The following is an 8151-nucleotide window of genomic DNA, read 5'->3' on the forward strand; positions in this document are numbered from 1 at the left end:
CGGGACAGACAAAAAGAGAGAAATCCTGGCCCTGAAAAAGCCTGCCCAATAAATTACAAATGGGCCAGAAGAGATAAAATGCCACTGAGACAGAAAGCACCGCAAGAAATATACTAGTGGTTTCATTAGGGAAAAAAAAAAAAAAAAAAAGAGGGAAGGAAACTTGGCGCCACATTGAGGCGCATTAATTCATTTCTCCTGACGGTTTCTTTGACTTTGTCTCTCAGTGATGGGGGTGGGGTGGTGGTGGTGGTGGTGGTGTGTGTGTGCTAGGCTGGCTGGAATCCTTCCGTGGATCAAAAAGTGCAGCCTGGAAGTGCAAGAGGAGCCAGAGAAAGGGAAGCCCCCCGGAAACTCTGTGGAAGGAGGCAGGAGAGTCAGGGGAAGCGGGAAGGGCCGGGGTCGGGGTAAGGGACCTGCTCACCAGGTGTCAGCAGCAGTGACAAGGTCACCGTGACTAAAGGCTTGGGGGAGGAAAGGCTGAAAATCTGGAGCCTGGTGAATGACCACCGGAATGTGGGGCAGGAGGACTGAAAAGCTGCTTCTTCTCCTGCCTTATAATAAAGCTTCTGAGCTTCTTTACCTTCATGTTATTAAAATTGCTCAGACACCGTAAAAACAATCAAAATGCAACCAGAGGACCTGAACATTAACAAGATATTAAATAAATAAATACGAATCAAATAAGAGGAAGGAGATAATGACCTGTTGTCAAAGCATGAAGGACAAATTGCCTGCTTCTTCCAAGGGATCTGCTGAGAGGTGGGAACTAGTGGAAGCCATCTGGGGCCCTGGAATTTCAAAGTGGGAAAAAAAAAAGGTAAAAAAACTGCCAGAAGATGTAAGAGTGTTTATGGGTGCTGTGTAACTTCCCAAAGACTATTTAGATAAGGAACCTGTTGTGTTTTCAGCTGTATACTTTGGAACTATATTGAGAGATTTATGTCTCATATAGACAATAAATGCATTGAGAGAGCATCTGCCATGCAAAGGTTATCATCTAGAAGACAAGGCAAAGAGGAAGAAAAGAGGCATCATCCATTTTAGATTTGGTATGTGAAGTTTTGATTCTGTAAGTCAAGTTACACAGGAAAGGTGTGTCAGGGCTGGGAAATTAATCTATCATTACTCAGTGCCATAATCCTAAATTTTTAGATTTCCTCATCTTCCTGAATTAAATTTGGAAACATATATCTTAGGAGAAGAGGCCTGCCTCTAAGTGTTTTAAGGAAGTGCCTGCTCCTGGATCAGGTTGATCAGGATATCTCTGGCTGAAATTTTTTACTCTTTTATTTAGAGAGTGTGGTAAGGTGAAAGATGATGCAGCACTGAAGTGCCAATGAATCTGGGTCTTTAAAACTCGGCATATGCATCCCAGTTTACGATCCATACACAGATTGAATAAACAGAACTCACATTATCCCCTCTAAATCATCCAGTAGATCAGGTAGGAGAAAGAGCATCCAAGTCTATTTGCCTTGACTCCTTTCCTTATCTGATGTCTTTTACCTTCTGTTTGCCTCTGCAACTTCTAGAAGGCTAAGACAATGAGCTTCCTACTTATACCTTTCTTCTGGGTGTAAAGTCCCATATTTAAACAAATACAAGTAAATTGGCTTGGGCATCGCAGTTGCCTTTTGAATAGGAATGATTTTACTCCTAATATAGAAAATGCCTTGAAATAGAAAAAGGTACTGGGATACTTTTACATTTTCTCAGTTGGTAATCTCTCATCTCCCTACAGCTATGGCTATGTAAGTAACGCTGGTTAAGAGTGTATTCATGCTGTATCGGAATATGTTCAAAAACTAGTACTTCATCTAACACTGTAGATCTTGCAAAGCAGAACTCAGAGTATCTGCAAAGTTTCTACAGAACAAAAATTTATTACTGTAGATACCCTTCTTGCAATACCTGTGCTATGTGCTGTAAAATCATCTTCATTATTTCTGTGGGAGGTATAATCACAATAAAGACATCCTACACTGTAGACATGATAATGCGTGTGTGTAGATACACACACGTATATATATAAATATATAAAAAAATATATGTGGGTGTGTGCACCCTACAAATTATAATGGACTCAGTAAATAGAAAAGTCATAGGGTCATTATTTTATTTGAAATTATGTCTTTATTCAGGCTTTGGCTATGCTGGGAGTGAAAATTAACAAGGTGTTTCTAAATGTTGATGCAACTCCTGCAGAAACTGTGCTCCCTGATGTATACAGTGACTTTAAATGAGCTCAGGTTATCTGGTTTTAACTAAGGGTGGGAGCGGTTAAACTAATACAAGGATCTCCTCCCAGAATTTTCTCAGTTTTTTTCACAGGCCAGTCTTCACAGAACTACTGGATTTCTACCTAAGTTGCATTTAGGCCTGAAACTAGATATTTTTCTTCTTCATTTTCCTGAGGGCAATGATGGGTGAGCATCTTCCAGATCTCCCCGTGGTATGTTCACCAGATGGAGCTTTGCAAAATGATGCAGTGGTGGATGATGATGATTTAAAAAAAAAAAAAAAGAAAGAAAAGAAAGTTAGAGAAGTGGTTTGTCTACTTTTATCTAGTGGGTAGGAGACTGGCTCAGGATGAGAAAATAAAAAATCTCTATCTTTTGCAGTGTAAGAACCAGCCCACATGTTCCTCTTTCTTGGCTCATACCCTCAACAACCAGGCTACCAGCCCTTTTGCTGCAGCTGTTCTACTTGACAAGAAAAATAATTTTGAGATCACTTGATCCAGAGAAAGGCAGTGAGGGAGTAGACATTTACAGACTACGGCTTACAGCACCCACCAGGGTGTGCAGAGGCCTGGGAGGACTTGCTTGCATTGTGCTTTCATATGAGGCTGGGCTTGACCTGATAGACTTCACACATTAGATGTTTAGGCTGTGGAGCCAGTAGTAAAACCTGTAGACATTTTTTCTCCCATATACATATTTATCAGGCCTTGCAATAATTTTTTGTTGGAAACATTGGCTTGAATAGGTCACAGGGTTAGTCTTAAAAGCTTCAAACACTAGGTGCCAGAAAAGTGAATAGGAGTCACAAAGGTGGATAGATTTTGCATCCAGCCTGGGTGTAGTCTGCCATAAAAGCCATGTAGTCATTTCACTTCGAAATTCTGATGATATGGAAGCAAGAGGTGTATTTAGTGAGCAGGACAGGCCAAGGTCCTGACCAGAATTTCTTATTTAAACTATATATGTTGATTTGAGTTTCTGACCCAGTTTCCACTGTGATTGCTTGCATTAAAATACCTGAGCAGTTCTTAGGACAGGACTGAGCCCCAGAACTACTTCCTTACTGGTGAGAGTATCAGAAGAGCTGCTTTGTGAGGGACTGAATTCACACATTTATGTTTTATCTTCCTCTCTCTGTTCCTTTACCTTTTTTCCCTTCCTGAAAAGGGTACTGTAGGGAGGTCAAGGGACAAACTTAAGCCCCTTCCAACTTATCAGTGAATTGACCCTGCATCTCCGCTGGGAAAGCATATTCTGCCCAGTATGCTGTTGGGTAGAAGGAGAGAGAGAGGGAGCTGAGTCACCCATCTCCTTTTATTCCTTTCATCCCAAAACTCACATACACACACACACTGTCACATAGACAGACTCTCTCTTTCACACACACACCACACACTCTTACTTTAAAAGTTTAATACAACATAAGTGGGTTATCTGTTTTCAGGAGAGAATTTCAAGTTGTGGAGCCCAGATGGAAGGGAATGGTTTTGCTGCAGCCCTGACCCCAGAACATGAACTGAGATTCCACTGCAGCATTTCACTGAAATGTCCTCCGAGCTGCATCTTAGATACTTTCAATCCTGATGTGAAGACCTGTTTCTCTGCCTTTCCTGGTGCAGTATGTGAGATGGTTGGTTGCCTGACTTGAGGACTGGGATTTCACTCCAGGCTTCTGCTTCCTAAGTTTGGCATTGCAGTGTTCAGCACTGCAGCACTGAAGTACACAGATTTTTTTTTTTTTATTATTTTTTTTTCTTTGAGATAAAAGACATACATTTAGGCTGCTGAAAAATATTACAGTGAAATTAACTGGAGCTGTGAGAAACACTTGTTCTTTTGGTCAGCTATAGCAGGGAAAGTACAAGTATAATGTTATAGCCCTTAATAAGTGATAACATTTGCAACATATTCTAACCTCAGCAGATATTTTTTTTAACATATTCCAGTGTTATTGTTTTAAGTACTTGTTACAACAATTCTCAACATCCTGGAAGACTTGACTCCCGTGTAGTGTGATCAATACACAATATAGTACTGCACTTTTACTAATGTTACCTTTTTGTAGCTTGATTGCTTGCTTATTTCATTCTTTCCTGAAATATTAGAGACTGCAAACAAGCAAAAGGTTGAAATAGCTGGTCCTTCTGCAACATATTTACCTGACTGAGGTAGCTTAGAAATGTGCATTCATACAATTTAAAGTTAGTTAAAAATTACTTTCATCATCTTATGAAAACTCATATGTCGAGACAGGGAGAGTACGAATTAACTCATGCAACACAAAGCACAGTGGCATTTAGATCTATACAGGGCATTGAAAAGTATCTTTCTGAAACAAAAAAAGAAAAAAAGAAGCATCCAAACTTTCGATTTATTGCTTGCAGAAGTAATCCCACTGAATCACATCAGCTTGAATAATAGATCTATTCTGTGTTTTCAATAATTAATTCTTTTCGTATCTGTTTTCATGGCACAGTCTCAGAGCAACATAAGGATCATTTAAATGGACAAAAGTAGATAAGAGCTTATGTCTCTGTTCTTCCTAACTATAACATATTTCCACTGTTCAATACTGGAGAGGGAAATGCTTCTTAGAGTGCAGAACACACCACTGAGGCAAAGACCTGCCTCCACCAATTGTTTGCTGACATGACTCTGGGCAACTCATTTCTCTTTCCTGTGCCTCAGTTTCCCAGTCTGAGGAAGTAGAAGGAATTATACAACCCAAAGGTGCTCTGAAATCTCTGATGAACAAACATGGTGACAGGTAATTATCAACATTACTTATCTATACAATGTGAAGTCAAATTTTATGTAAGAGTAATTCCCAGTTCTTCCTCTTTTTATCAGCCCATCTCAGAGGCTTTTACAATGGAATACAGTATAATTTTATTTGTTCAACAGATCAGAAAACAGAAGCACTGACCTTGGGAAAATCACATGTCAAGCCACTGATAGTGCTAGAAATAGACCCAAGTCTCAGAAGGCCCAGCCCTGACTTCTACCCTAGTATTTTAGAGATACAGAACTACTGATTTATAGAAATAAGCCTGTTCCAAAAGAAAAGCTAAAGGCTTCCTGCCTCCTTCTCCTCTGCTCTCAGGCTTGATTTTATGCATCAAAGGTTTCATATGCCAGTCAATTTCTTTCTGGAGGCCTGATGTAGTTATGTGGTGTGATAGTAATACCAAGCCTTGGTTTTCTTATTAATTCACATCTTAATTCACTGTAATTGAATTATTTTAACTGGAGAAAAAGAATGTTTTCTTTCCTCAGTCTTTTTCTGACTCAGACTTCAGACTTCAAAAACCACGTGGATTTAGGAGACAAATAATAAACTATTTGAAACACAAAGTACCTCTCACCTAAGAAACACTTCGGAAAAAAAATATCCTTGCTTAAGCATGAGAACTGTGAAGAAGTGGTTTTGTTTTCAGGAAGTCCATCAGTTCCTTTTTTCTTCTACAAAACAAAACGAAAACAAAAACAACCAACCAGGTCAAGATGCAAACCAAATTAATAATTTTCAGTGCTGTTCAAAACAGAAACCCGAAAGAAACCATTTGAGTTGATTAAAATGTGAAATGTTTTGTTCTGATTTTGTTATTTTTGTTTTCTAATATAAAACAAAGCACATTTTGAAACAGAGAATCAGAATGGAATACCAGGAAATCAGAATTTGATATCTTTCATTGTCTTCCATATTTTTTTTTCAAAATTATATTTTGTCAGGATGATTTTCCTTTGCTTTGATTAACTTGAATTGGAATTTTCTGTTCATTCGGAGAGTGCCCAGTGGTGTATGAATATTAAAAGAATTTCTGGGCATCAACAAACTGTGGCAAGACTGAATAAATGAAACATTACTAACAATAAAATAATACTTTCTTCCTATTTATGCAGTGCCTAGAAACCATATCCTGGGACCAATCCCACATGGCATTTTAGTTTTAATTAAATAACATTTCAGACACATAAGGGAGAAGAGGTTGGTGACCCGATTAATCATTGTACTACTCTTTTTTACATCATGGCATCCCAAATGATTTCAAATGTATTATTCTGATGTAAAGCTAGAGTATTGCAGTGGTGACTCAGGATATTATTTTTTTTTCTCCACTGGCAAAGCTGATCTGAGAAATTCCGTATTGCCTTCACTAGCCTCCAGCTACTAATTTTAACTTCTTGAGGCTTTTTATTGAACCAAGATCATTTTATTGATCCAGTTCATATTGCCGTCCACAAACAATTCTGTCATTCCTGAGTTGATGAGAGGATCAAATCAGCATTGCTGCTGAGTTGACTGAGACAAGATCCCTATACCTAGAGTATTTTCAGGAGCAGGACTTGTTCATTTTTCCATGCATGTTTCCTGCCTGTTCTACATCCAATGTTGGTACCTTACAGAGATTGTGCTTTGTGCGTGATTCTCATTGTATCCTGTTTGTGCAATTACATCACAAAAGTCTCCTTTTGCCCTTGCAGTTACATATTACTTTTATATGTACATTTAGTTGTGCCCAAGTGTTCAGACATTGTTGTTGGTTATGCCATTAGTAGCGTCACAATATATACAATCTCATGAATAGTTACAGTGTTGCTGTTTAGTCATTTTAGCATGCTTATGTTTAGATTCCAGGCAAGCAAATACCAAATATGCCCTCCTCAATCTGTTTCAACTTTACGGGTGCAACAGGCCTCCACTTTTTCAGCAAGACTTCTATTTAAGCAACATAATTATTTACTCCATAAGCTACATAGATATTTAAAATTCATAAATTTCTCATAACTTCTGCAGAAGTTACCTGAAAATAGTTTACTTCAGATTTACTTTTAATATTTGGCATAAGAGTTGGACTATTGTTTATTAAGCAAGCTTGTACTCTCTCTGTTGGATGGAAGTTCCTTGCTTACTGTCACATAGAAGGGCTTCTTTGGCATGTTCTCAGTTGGAGAGACTGAGGAAAATCAGGATAGTTTATCACGATTCAAATAATGTTCACTTTTACTGTTTTACCTTCTTTGATATGAGTATTTATTTACACCTTAGAGTTTCAGCATTTATAACTAGAAAAAAAAATTCGTAAGCTGTAGACCAGTTATGCATTACATGGTCCTGTAGGATGCATTTGATCTGGGAGTCATGTGCTTGGCTCTTGAACAGATAATTGGTTTGGTGCACAGGGCACAGCATTTGCACTGCAGAACCACACAAGTGATACTCGAATGAATCAGCAGACTTCGCAAACCCACAATGCTGCACACATGCAGAGTGGTTCATGCTACCAGAGATATGATCAACCTGTACAAGAGTATATTCTTTCCATTCTTGAACCAAGAGAAATTAAGTGGCCTAACCCTCCCATAAAAGCAGCACAGACATACCATGGTCCAAATATACTCTTCCAGCAGTAGGAACATGGCTCTTTTTTATTTTTATTAGTTGTGAGTAGCATCACTAAAATGTAGTAGCTTTGCCCTCTCTATGGGCTTGTAGCAGATTGCTAAAGGACTCCAGGACTGCAAGTGGGAAATATCTGTAGGAGGGCATGCTGAAGGACCCACTACACTTCTCTCTGACACTCTTCTTCATTTTTCTCCCCATAACACTCATCATAAAAGTTCAAGTTATTGAGGACTGACTCAATAACTTGTGTACTTTCACTCTAACTGTGGAAGGTCAGCTAAAGGTAAAGCAAAAACAAAACAAAGTGAAAAAGAGATCAGCTGAAAATATAAAGCTTTTTGTTGGAGAACTCAGAGTAATAGTTCTCTTTTTTTGTGAATTTCTCAAAATCTAAAGAGATTGAAGGGTAGCCTTTTTTTTGCGAATTTCTCAAAATCTAAAGAGATTGAAGGGTAGAGCTACATTTCTCTGAAAAAATGTGGGTTTTTTTTTTTAGGT

Source organism: Egretta garzetta, unplaced genomic scaffold, assembly GCF_000687185.1.
Source record: "Egretta garzetta isolate BGI_Z169 unplaced genomic scaffold, ASM68718v1 scaffold543, whole genome shotgun sequence".
Classification (NCBI taxonomy): Eukaryota; Metazoa; Chordata; class Aves; order Pelecaniformes; family Ardeidae; genus Egretta; species Egretta garzetta.